The sequence below is a fragment of the Calypte anna genome, chromosome 5A (assembly GCF_003957555.1).
Source record: "Calypte anna isolate BGI_N300 chromosome 5A, bCalAnn1_v1.p, whole genome shotgun sequence".
In the NCBI taxonomy this organism is placed as follows: domain Eukaryota; kingdom Metazoa; phylum Chordata; class Aves; order Apodiformes; family Trochilidae; genus Calypte; species Calypte anna.
The window spans coordinates 23013029-23019508 of record NC_044251.1 but is presented as its reverse complement, the minus strand read 5'-3'; positions in this window follow the sequence as shown (position 1 = coordinate 23019508).

The following is a 6480-nucleotide window of genomic DNA, read 5'->3' as shown; positions in this document are numbered from 1 at the left end:
TAGTTTCTCAGTGACAGTGCATTACATTACTAATCTCTAAAACCTAATCCATGGATTAAACTCAGGCAGAGAGTTTTCAAGTTCTGTGCAAGTTTCTTCAGGATGTTTAGAGAAAAGCCAGCAGTAGTTATTCAACTACTGCCTCACATTTTATCCTGCGTGTAATTGAACTTAAAGTGCTTCTGTGTGATTTGAAACCATCTGGCAGACAGGCTGTTGGTGTAATTCAAGGAATGCTGCTGCACCTTGTAGGCAAGGCACTAGGAATAAAGTACCATCGACAAGTATTTAGGTGGGGTTACAGTGGTGATGCTCTTATAAAGAAGCAAAAAATATCTTAATGTTAACTTATCAAACCCTCCAGAAATCTGGTAATGCAGGCAGTGCAGGGTGCTGGGCAGCTGGGTGGCTGCTGCGTGCTCCTGGTGCAGGTTTTTGACCTAGGAATGGGTGTGGGGAGGTTCTTGTACTGTTCCTCAGTGTTTGCCAGCACGTTTTCCAACAACACCCAACACACAAAGCCCATTGACATGCTGTTTGGCAAGGAAAACAGTGGAACAGTTTTTGAATCCATCTTAAAGATCTCACTTGAACGCCACTTCTGTAGAGTAAGGGTCACAGAAGAAAAATTGAGCTAAAGAGGCTGAACTACTAGATATCCATAACTGCATGTAGTTAAAATGACAAATTAATATTTTAATACCAAATAACTCCTTCTCCATGCACCACCCCAAGTGAGAAGGGTTGACGTGGGAAGCAGGACTGGGAATAGGGGTTCCCATCCTAATTGCTGCAAATTTACCATGTGGCAATTCTGTATGTAGATAAATTTCCTCTGTTTCCATTTCTTAGTCTGTACAGGAGGGTGGGGTGGGAAGACTATGTACACTTAAGAGAGTTTATAAGCAGAGCAATTCCATAAAAAGAATACTTTTTTAAAATGTAATTTTTTCTGTTAAAATGTTTTTTAACAAACAAACTGAAGAAATTGAAATAGGAAAGTGTGAATTTTAAAAGCATTTTGCCAAGTTTTTAAAGGTTTGATAATGAACAACTTTTTACCAAAAATCTTTATGGAAATTTCTAGGTTTCTGTGGGTTGGTGGGCTTTTTGGGTTTTTTGTTTGTGCTTGAGTTGTGGGGGTTTTTTTTGTTTGTTGTGCTGGTTCTTTTTTAACCTTTGCCCACCTACCATGAATGCCAACTTTTTTTCTTTACATGGCTGAGTCCTCTAAAGAAGATCTCACAAAAAATCCAAAAGAACCAAAAGCCTTTTTATAATATCTTGTAATGCCCACAACTTCTGATCACTTCTTAGAACTAGCAGTTACAACAGTTTGATGATAAATCACTTACTGGCATGCATGAGTCCACTGTACTTTGCAACCACTCATGTTTGTCTTTTATCTTCAGAAACTTTCTGTACAGAAATATTTCTTTCTGACTAAAATTTCATCACGCTTGGTGGCGTCTTGTCTTCCCTTCTCTTTCCATAATTTCTTGGGGTTTTTTAAATTTTTTTTTTCCCCTTATAACAAGCATGCTACCAAGCTGAAGTTGTAAATTGAAGAGGCAGGGAGATCTGAATCCTGAGTGCTATGTGGATTTATGTGCTCAGATCTGTAAGCAGGAAACAACAAATTTACTGCCACTGGGCTTCCAAAATATCAGCACTTGGCTGCCAGAGAAAGGCTTTGCCCATCCCTCCCTGCTCCCCTACTTCCAAGGACAGGTTTTTGCAGATTTGAAGCACCTCATAGCTGCGGTCCAAAACCAGCTTTGGAATAAAGTAAACCATTTATGTTTGTTAGGTTGTGCTAAACTAGCACACAGATTTTTAAAATTTTAAGTCATATTGTGAGTTCATGACTAATAAATCCTGAGATCCTCAGCAACTAGAATACCTAGAGGACAATGGTGTCCTAAGATTCATGATGACTTTTGATGGGACATGTTCTTGTTAGCCATGAGGGGGCAATTTCTGCAGGCTTCTGAGAAAGAACACTGTGAGCTGGAGCCATGGGTAACAATAAACATATTGGATATGCACAGAGATTTTGGAATGGTCTCCCTTTCATTCCCTTCTCCCTGATGCTGTGTTAAAAGGAGGATGAGAAGCAGCCAGGTTTCCCTGGCAGAGTGATCCTTTTATGCACAGCTACCTGATGCATGTTGTCTTCCTACATGATGAGATTTCACAACCTTAAGTGTGGAGATTATGATGGGGGAGATAGAGAAGGGAACCTGGCTGGGTTGTGCTGCAGCAATTCCTGACTGACACTGGGCTTTGGTGAAGCAGCTGGTATAGATTAGAGCAGCTCTTGGATTGCTGGATTGCTTTCATCTATGGATGGGCTGGGCTGGCAAAGAAGTGGCCCCAGGATAAGAGAAATGTATTGGCTTTTTATGGACCTCAGCCTCCTCCTTAGTTACATCTAATGAACAATGGCACCACTGAGAATGAGGCCACACACAGTCTGGAGAGTTTTGGTTGTTTTTTTGGTTCTTTTTTTGTAGCTAGATCTTGGCAAAGCTTTCCCTCCAATACAGAATTTCATGGATTTCCTTTGTAAGAGTTGTGAAAATAAACAAATAAACCTAGTCTTGCAGCTGGAATGCTTCTGCCACTGTGAAATTAATTTGATTTCCATGAGTGGTGGTACCCCAGAGGTCCTGCTGCTGGGCCTTGTAACAGATACCCTCATGCTATCTGATACCATTTAGGTGTGGTTCTTTCAGTGAAGTGGCAACTATCTGGAATGAAAGTACATGGTGAAGGTGAGATACTAATTATATTTATTTATTTATTTATCTATTATTTTATTTTTGTTGGATCAGTAAGGACTTTGGCCACCAGAGCTAAGGTCAGACTTTGAGGAGTCTGTCTTTAGGAGATTGCCAACTGTGTAGTTAGTATTGTCCACAGTAACTGTAACTGCTCAAAGTCTCCCACAGCTTTGCTGAGCTGGCTGAGCCAGTTGTGTAATATTGAAGTGACAATGACAAAGGTTATTACTTAATTTTTAAACCTTGTTCCAGTATAGCAGGTTTTCAGGGCTGTAATATTTTCAGTATTAGCAAGAATTTATTTATAATAATTTCATTTGGAGTTCACCTTTTAATTTTCTCTATTTAGAATTACTTAGCCCGCTGGTCTGGCAACACAAATGCAGTATTTTCTTTAGTATGTATAGTGTAGAACTGCATGCCCCCACTCCTAGAAGTGACAAAATACTTATGTCCAGAGATGATGCACAAAAGAGCAAATAAGTTGTTTTGAATATTTGCTAAATATGAATAGTGCCAAATATAACTCCATCTTTTCTAGTCATAAAGTTTATTCTGGTTCAATGAAATGTCATTAGTAAACAAGAGGGGGAAAAGAGGAAGACAGAGATTTGGGTATAAAATGTATAGGAAGGTTAAGCATAAACATCTATAGGTCAGGCTCTTCAGCTTTGCCCCAAGGCCCCTCTGTTTTATGTATTAGCAGTTTTTCCTCTGTCAAAGTGGCACACAAGGGTTATATGTAGCATGTCTATAACTAGCAGTAGGGTTATGGAGCAGATAGTGTTAAAGTAGATCACAGAATGGATGTATTTGAAAAGAGGAAGGACACAAGAGAATGTGAGGCTTTACTACGAGACCCTGGGAAAAGGGGCAACACACACAGCCACACACTGATTTTTTGAAGTCCACAGAATGTAACATCTCTTGAAAGCATCAGACTAGCTCCAAGGGAGTGGGTGGCACCATGCTTGTGGCAGTAAGGACTAAAAGGTAGGGTCCCTTCTTCCACCTTCAAGGCTTCAGCAGATCTGCTAAAATATCCAGTAAATCTCAAGAAAGAGCATGTGAATGGATTGATCACAGATGACTGAATGCCACTGCAGAGCTATATTCCTTTTCCTGTCCATGTATACCCAGGACTGGTCACATCTCTTTCCAGAGTGAAAAAACAGCCAGAAACCACAACATTTAATCTTGTATTGCCTTTGCATGATGTCTGAAAGAATTTCCAGCTATGATAGCTGTGATCTGACCTTAGTCTGTTTTCCATGGCTTGATGAAAAGCATTATTTTCCAATACTTTCTCATTTTTATTTGTGGTCAAGCCAGCACAAAGACTGCACCTTTAACTTCCTGTTTTAAAATTCTTATTTTTAAATGTTTGGAAAGTGATGTAATGTGGAGAATTGGAGAAGAGAGCTTTTCTCAAGAACTTGAAAACTATGCTGGATACCAAGAATACAATATATAAAAAAATACTGGTTTCCAGAGCCACAAGGGAGTACCAGACAGTAAAAAAAAAAAGGATTAGGTAGTCCATTTGCAAACTTGTGCACATACACTAGCACAAAGAATAAAGTTCACTAAAACAACTCATTTAGACCCTTATTTACTTCTACTGCAGCTTGCTGTTATCTACTCTGAAAGCTGTTTCTGGGAAAATTGAATCACCTCTGTGGCTTAAAATCCATAAGGTAAAAGTTAATCTCATATCAATACATAACCACAAATAAATTATATATGCTGTCATTCATTCTGTTGCTGATGAGCTAGTTGCCTGACTGGTTTTGGATGGCTGAGGGGTCCTTCTCTAATGTTTTTAGATGATATGATAGGGAAGGCAGCCTCTGCCTGACAATTTCACCATTGCTTATGACTGCGTTAGAGCTCTTTTCAATTTGCTGGTCACCAGAAATGTGTTCCGATGCCCACACTGAGACCTTTAATAAAGAGCAACAGAAACTGCCTTTAGCAGTTTAACTGAGTGAAAAACTGAAAGAGGAAGGCCCTCATGAAGCTTTATTTTTCTTTTGCTATTCTTATTACTCATCAGTGCCATTCCTTTGAGCTCCACAATATGCATCATCAGTGTGAATAAAGCCTTTTAACAGCTCCATGAAGTACACTATACCTCTGCCCCTGTGTTTCTGAGGGAGACTGAAATATCAACAAGCAAATGGCTTACTAAACAACTGTCTGAGATGCAGACACTCTCCTGTTTTCTCCTCATGTGTTTTAACCTTGTGGCCTGCATCTAGTTTTCCAATTTGTTAGTTATTGAAGGCTTGAGGCAAATCCCATCAAAATCAGTGTGAGTCGTTCTGCTGGCTCTTATCAGGCTCTTTTTGCTTTGGTGTTATGGTAACAGTGTGACCCATGGTTGACTTGTAATTATACACTTGAGGAGCAAAGAGTGATAGCATGAAGCTGATGCTTTATTCCAATAATAAGCTGAGTGAATAGGGCAGGATTTACTGCAGCTGGCCAGCACTGATGGCTGTATTGTAGCGGCTGTGAGCTTGCTCAGTCTTGTCTGAGTGGAAATTCTGAGGAAAAACTTACTCCACCAAGACTGAAACATACTTAATAGTGGGAATAAAAGGGACCACGTGATACAGGGTTGTCTGTCTCCAGGATGGGATTGTTTCCAGGCAAGAGATGAGGAGCCAGCTTATTGGAAGTTTGAGTCAGGACACAAGCTGCTGCTGAAAGGGCCTTTCTGCAGTCGTCTTCTGCACATCCAAGGAATCTCCTCTAAGGGAGAGAGAGGCTTTTTACCATTCTGTTTTCTCATTGCTGGTCTTCCAGTTCTTTGATTAAGTGAGTAAAATATGGATCTACTTACATGCAATAGTGGCTCTAATCCCTTTAGATGCTGGGGATCCCCACTGAAAGCTCCCTACAGTGTGGGTGCTATGTTCTTCCTCTCCCTTGTCTTCACCCTTGTCCACTGCATGTTCTCCATAACCAAAAGTGATTACAAAGTTATGTCTGGATTTCTAGCACTGTTTTTTCTCTACAGATGAAAATTTTAACTATATGAAGGCTGTAAATTTTCCTTGTAGGTTTTTGAGGTAAATTGGTGTCTTTGACATGTCTATCCTCTTCTATGTGTGTTGCAGTATCACCTGGTAGTGCTAGGCCTCATTCTCTGAGGTACTCTGTGGACAGAAAAGAGCAAGTCTGAGTACTTAAACCTTTATAAACCCTATGGTTATTTATATGTTTGTAGTAGCTTTGCTTGTATTCTGTCTTAGATCAAAAAGTAGCTTCATATTAAAGTAGAAACATAGTAGAAGCATGAGACCCTTTCTTTAGGGGTAAAGGAGTAAGAGACAAAAGCATGTGTGCACATACATCCCAATGATGGGATAAACTTCCAGGGACCTTGATAGACAAACACCTAAGTATAACACTGTAAAAGCATCAAATAATCCAGGAAACATTCTTGTTCTCCATACAGCACTGTATCTAGAAGCACATGAATACTTGGAGAATAGGTATCGGCTATACGTGATTTGTTGCTCCTGTGGTGCTTTTACATAAACAATTAGCCCAGCAATCGTGTATGTGTGCATATCCATTATGAAATTAAGTAGATTCTCCTATTGCCTGAATCCAACAAAAATGAACATTTGGATGCAGACAGATAACATTCTGAAGCCTTGATTTTTGAATGATGTTGGCTTTC